The sequence below is a fragment of the Misgurnus anguillicaudatus genome, chromosome 22 (assembly GCF_027580225.2).
Source record: "Misgurnus anguillicaudatus chromosome 22, ASM2758022v2, whole genome shotgun sequence".
In the NCBI taxonomy this organism is placed as follows: Eukaryota; Metazoa; Chordata; class Actinopteri; order Cypriniformes; family Cobitidae; genus Misgurnus; species Misgurnus anguillicaudatus.
This window is the reverse complement of record NC_073358.2, coordinates 20,134,417-20,141,178: the sequence shown is the minus strand read 5'-3', so window position 1 is coordinate 20,141,178 and position 6,762 is coordinate 20,134,417.

Genomic DNA, 6,762 nt, shown 5'->3' with positions numbered 1-6,762 from the left:
TATTCTCTTACTCACGGTCTCGTATGAGGCGATCAAGGTGAGAGACTGAACCGGGAGCATTCTCTGCTATTTATAGACGCGGGTCGTTCTGCTTCCGGAGGTCATGGACATGACTTTGTTGACATATGGTCTCGGTGATAGGCAGAACGAAGGTGATCATTCCTTTTTAGACCGTAGTGACGGTCAGAGTGAGGTCGAAACAGATCCAACATAGTACGATGCAGAGTTGGAGAACAAACTACCTTGTCACGACTGTTTCCTGAAAGCATAGTAACATTTGTTGTTTGAACCATATTGGTTTAACAACATATTGATGATGTCACGTGAAGTACTAATTAATCTGTGCAAATCGATTTAATGTCAGATTTTTCCTGTAAATAACATATATTGCATCGGAAGATTGATTTTGCTATGTGTTGTTTATTTTCAAGATATTCAATTTATGCGCAAGTTCCCTCTTACGTCACTCCTCCCAGGGATTCCCCAGGGTCTTAAAGCTTGTATGACTGTGCACATGAGCAGTTTTCAAATGCAGCGCTTTAATTCTGTTTACAAACTTAAAGAAGTTAAATAAAATTTGAATATATTTAAAATGATGGATATACATTGTACTACATGTTTTTTGCTTATTTTGTTCAAAAGCATGAGCAACGTAAGTCTACATATTATAATAACAAGGAACAATGCTTCTAACAACAGGTAAAGAGTTTGCGATGCAGCTTGCGAATGTTCGTTTGAACTATGGTTTCGGGAAACACCAAATCACCAAATCGTTGAACTTTGTCAGTAACGACGAAACTTACGACAGTAGTTGTCTAATGATGTTTTTGGAAAACGCACCCCTGATGTTGTCTATCGCAATATACTCACTAAATTAAGTAGTTTAATCCATTTGTATCCTAGTTTTTTTTTTTTTTACAATTCCCTAACAATAAAGTTGGTCATACCAGTGACTTCAACTAAAAGCTTCATATGAATCATGAGGTAAATGAGAACATTTCTGATAAATTAAAAGAGACAGTGGACTTAACATGGGCCTTTCTTTTTTTATATCTTTAGGAAATTGGAAGAATGAAGTCAATTGATGTCATCAGAAAAATGTAACCCTAAAGTATTTTTCAAGTGTAATATTTCTGTAAAGATTACGAAAAGAAACATTTTCATCATATGAACCTGTTGTGTGTGGGCCAGGTTATTTGTCTGTATGTCACAGATGTTGACTTTGAATTGGAAAAGCAATATTAAAGGTACAAGCCTTGAAAACAGACAATCTAACCCATATACTGTATTATGAGGTACCCGTACAGACACTAGGAAAAGGTCTGGGAACGGCCGGGGCAAAATGAATGGTGGGGAGTCAAATCTCCCAAACGCACTAAATCAAATCATTGCTTCCAGCTGCAGAGAGAGATACACGGTGTATGAGTTTTGAGTGATAAAAAGACACAGACACATGTGTATACGTGTTTAACACACAAGGGCTTACATTTGTGTGCTTTATATAATCTTATACTCCACAAGGAATAATATAGAGATAGGATCAAAGAACGGACACTGAACAGACACGGATAGAATTGGAAAAATAAATTATGGGGAGTGAATGTGGCATTTGAAGGTGGTTTGGTTCATGAATGTTGTGGGTTCAATACTCAGTTGAACTCAGGTCATAGCATTTGGGGCATATTGACTACCACAGAAAAAATATTTTTAACTTGCAGTAAGGCACTTACAATGAAAATAAAACCAGACTATAGAGCTAACATTACATTTACATTGTGAATCTGGCAGATGCTTTATGCAGTTCATTTCCAGGTATACATTTTATGTGTGTTCTCTGGGAACATAAGCGTAATAAAAATAATATAGTCAAAGACACAATAATAGGTGAATTCTGATTAACAATGAGACAACTGTGTTTAAAAGTGTTTAAATACATTTACCCTATATAATTATACAAATTCTAATATGTTTTCAATAAATTCCATATTAAACCAAATATAGTAAACAATATATGATAAAAATAAAATGAATATTATATATTACATGATATATATTACGTCAATATATTCATGAACAGCCTTAAACTGATTATAATAAACTGATAACGTGTGGGGTCATGTAAACGTAAAACAGCTAAGGTAGTTTTTGCTCATTCCCACGATTTCGTGTTGCATGTAAACACGTTAACTGGCTTTCTCACAGTTTTGTTCATGTGCGCATGTCTCCAAGTGTGAAAAATAAATGTCACATGCGTAAGTAAGTGCAAAGTAATGGATAAAAGCCTGAGCTTGACTTAAGCAGTTGGCAGAGAAACTGCGAAAATAAAAGCTCATGTTACATTTACAGGTTACACTGCAGACATGAGAAGAGATACAACAGTATAGCTTAAAACAGATTTCCTGTCAGCTGTTTGAATGACTTAATGTGCTATAGGCAGTGACGTCACTGCATGTGAGAAACCTGACAAATCTACAAATCTGCAAAACACAGTTTTCTGCATATGTTTATTGATTTGCATTTAAACACATGAAAATATATGATAGTTATTTGATTATTCCCTTTACTGCCTGGGTTTTATATATTTATAGCTGTGAATGATCAGAAATGTATATTTCTCAGCAAATATCGTACTTTCCGGACTATAAGCCGCATCATTCAAAAATGCATCATAAAGACGAAATAACATATATAAGTCACAGATACGTCGCATTTATTTAGAAAATTATTTCACAAAATCCAAGCCGAAGAACAGACATTTAATCTGGAAAGGCAAGTTATTCAACTAAACAATTGCAGACAGAACAGCAGGCTGAATAGATGTCTGTACATTAAAGTAATATTATCAATTATTTAAACGATAAACCATAGCATACAGAAATTACCTGGAAGGTTGAATAGGGTAAATTAACAGAACAAGCCAACTACACTCAAAAAATTATTCATTGGATTAACTCAATAAAATTGTGGGCAGGATTTCCATCCAATATGAATGTGTACCCCTAAAAAAACTGCTTTACACAATAAAATATATTGAGTTAGCCCAACTCAATTTAAAGTAAACAGCAATACTCAATTAGTTGCCTCAACTCAATTTAGTGTAGCCTGAATAACTCGATTTAACGTAGTTTGAATAACTCAATGTAGAGTAGTCTGAATAACTCAATTCTGTTATTTTATATAAAACGTTTTTATATCATACTAATTAACATAAGCACATGTTAGCATGCTAATAATAATAACATATGATATTTTGGAAGAGCCTGTGAAAAGAGACTGATCTCCAAACAGGCATTAACACAGTTAGTGCTCATAGAGAGATATACCTCACATCCACAACCTAACCACAAGCGCCACTCTTCTGCACGATGTTAACCAAACAATTTGAAAAAATACAACACAAACACGTCTAAATCAATAAGATAATCGGACATTAAGCACTATTAAGTCTTTCTCTTTACCTAAAAATGCATAAAATAACACTTAATTAAAAAAATTACTCTCCAAAAGCAGTTGCATGCAAAGCATGCTGGGAAATTATTTTTCCAGAACCCAAACTCAAACTAATTGTGTTAACGCAATTAAAAAGAAATTAATAACTAATAGTACATATTCATTTTGTGTTAGACTAATTAAATACTTATTGCTCTTAATGAGGTATTTTAAATGTATTAAACACAATTTTAATGTGTCATTTCTAAGAAGGGCTTGAATCATTTTTTTGAGTGTATACCGTGAAGTTTGCATACTCGTCATTCCATATCACTGAACCCATTGAATTACATAAATACAGAAGCAGCATATGGCGGACTCTCGTGGCTGTAGACGCTAATGTTGTCTCTTGCCTCATAAATGTCCAATTTAATTCATACTGACTTACAAGGCTCACCTGACTATAAGACGCAGCACCAGCCAAGTTATGAAAAAAAAACGCATCTTTAGCGCATTAGCTTAGCTTCTCTACTTTTACCATAAATTGACAAATCAACCGTTTGGTAAGCACACTTTTGAAAAATTATTAAAAGCATACTAAAGTAATATGATTTTGTGAAGTTAGGGCTCTTACATTGTAATATGTAAAAAAAAGAAAATGCTTTCCTTGCAAAATTTCACCAAGAACAGTTGACATGACAGGAGTCATTTCTTTTTCTCTGACATCCATCTAAAAAGAAGTGTTGTTACAAGTGCTGTTGATTGACACACTGACATCTAGTGGATTTTTTGGCATAACATACCTCAAGCAAATGGTAGATATAGCTCAATTCGCTTAGGTAGCCTAATCCTCTCAATAAAATATTTTGACTAAATGTGTTCAACCCTGCCTGTGAAATCAGGGTAAAGTCTCATATCTAATAATAAGATTAGGAACAACGTTTGATTTCACTCATTGATTTGACATTGATTTCACCGTAGCTCTAATTTGATCTATGAAAACTGATGAGAACTGTTTGGGGAATGACAATATGGTCTGTTTCTCAGGAGGAAAACATGAGAAACAGGGGACTTTATCAGAAGTCTTTATTTGCTTTTTTATTGTTTTATAAGAAACAAAAACAATTTCCTGTGGTAATCAACACAAAAAATGATGTTGATTGAGCTGAACATGTTATGAATCCAAAAACATCCCTTACTGCAGAAATAGAGACAAGCGACTAAATGCTAATTAATGGATTTTACAAAATGTTTCGAATCTGAAGTAACAACCACAGTTGTCACTGTAATCAGTGTTTAAGTAATATTTAGGACACCACAAAAGGGAAGACTATGTTCTGCACGGGATACAACATTTTCTCTATTCTGTAATACAGTGTATCCCACCCCAAACATTGTCTTCTTTGACATGGCCTTTTCTATCTGCTCTCAGAGTACCAAAGAGGAGGAGTTAGTTTATGTGTGTATAAGTGGCAAATGACTGCTTATATATGAGCTCCAGCTCCAACAGGGAGGACGATATGCTGTTCAGCAAAAACATCAAAGTTTGTTTATCACCACCCTCAGCCTTGATATAGAATCACAAGAAATGTACCATTGTGGTTTCTTTTTGCTATGTGCTCAACAGTCTTGACTTTTATCAGGATTCAGTTTCACAGAGTTGATGCCCTTATTTTTTTGTGCAGTAACCATGGTTTTTGGTGTATTGATTACTATTAGCAAAACCATGGTTGTACTACGTTAACCGTGGTTTAACTATGGTTTTCAAAAACCATTCTTTTGTTATTTTGTGGAAACCATTTATTACAGTACCATGTTTTTTTACTGTAGTAAAACCATGGTTAATTTTTTGTATTTTTCTTTGTAAAGACATTTAATGACCCTTCATCTTACTTTGCTTGGACAAATGTCACTCCAAACATTTCACTCTAGAAGTTAACATTTCAATCTGCTCATACAAACAAAACTGAGTTAAAAGTATTTACATTATTTTGGAAGTCAATAATATGTCTTGGCATCAAAAATAGTATTTTGCCATTTGTTTATGAAGATTGAACTTACAGTTGTGATAAAGTATAGCAGTAACCTAATAAATAACTGTTACTAGTATTAGTAATATTTCTGCATTACAAATTATTTACAGATGTAATAGAAAGACAATAGACCCCTTAGTCCCTTTCACACATACAGTCTTTACTGATAATTTACTGGTAAATTGCAGTTAACAGGTCATGTTTGTTAACCTTTTTGGTAAATAAGTGCTGTGAATTTACCAGTAAGAGAGTTGTAAGATTACTAGTAATTTACCGGTAAGCAAAAAATGTTTGAACAAAAAATAGTGTGCCAATGGGGTAAGCAAATTTTTCTTGAATTTTTCTTGAATTTAGTGTTTAAGAAAAAATTTCAAGATTTTCTTGCTTACCCCATTGGCAGATTTATTTACTTGTTTTATGGATAAAACCACTTAAATTTGATATTTTTGGTCTAAGAACTGACTTATTTTCTTGGGTCGTTTTGCTCATCAAGATTAGGGGCCCTATTTTAACGATCTAAGCGCATTGTCTAAAGCGCATGGCGCACGGTCTAAATGGGCGTGTCCGATGCCACTTTTGCTAATTTAATGACAGGAAAAATGGTTTGTGCATCGAGTGCATGGTCGAAAAGGGTTGTACCCATTCTAGTAATGAGTAATGGGTGTGTTTTGGGCATAGCGGGTAATAAACCAATGAGAGTCTTATCTCTCATCCCCTTTAAAAGCCAGTTGCGCTGGCGCTATGTGTAATGCCTATTTAGATGATGGACTTTGTAAACTGAAAAACTAAGCGTAGAATGAAAACCCCCAGTTTAAGAATGTTTAAAAAATGTGTTGTTTTCATTTTTATTGAAATTTAAATTTTTTGGATTAAAACCTTTAAAACCCGTTTTCTTTCAGTCATAGAAGTACAAATAGCTGGCTTTAAATTGCTGTAAATGAACACAATCATTGTAATCTCATAAAATAATTTGCAAATATGCAAGAAAAGGTTTGTACTGTAAAAATACTTTATTTGTAACAAACAAGAGATAAAGAATTTACTAACGTGCGGAGCACATGGGACGTGTCGTTTCAGCACTGGGACAGCGCCATATGGGATTTTTTAAAAGCATTACTTAAAATGTTTCTCATCTCATCATATCCAGAGGTACAGAGTCATCATATACAGTAAATCCGTAGGGTAGCATTTAAAAGAACATTTAAAAATAGATGCATTTGTTTAAAGCAAAGCATTTATTTACTTACCAGGCTACAGGTGAAGCAGCTCTTTGCGCCTTCTAACGTCTCATAATCGGTCC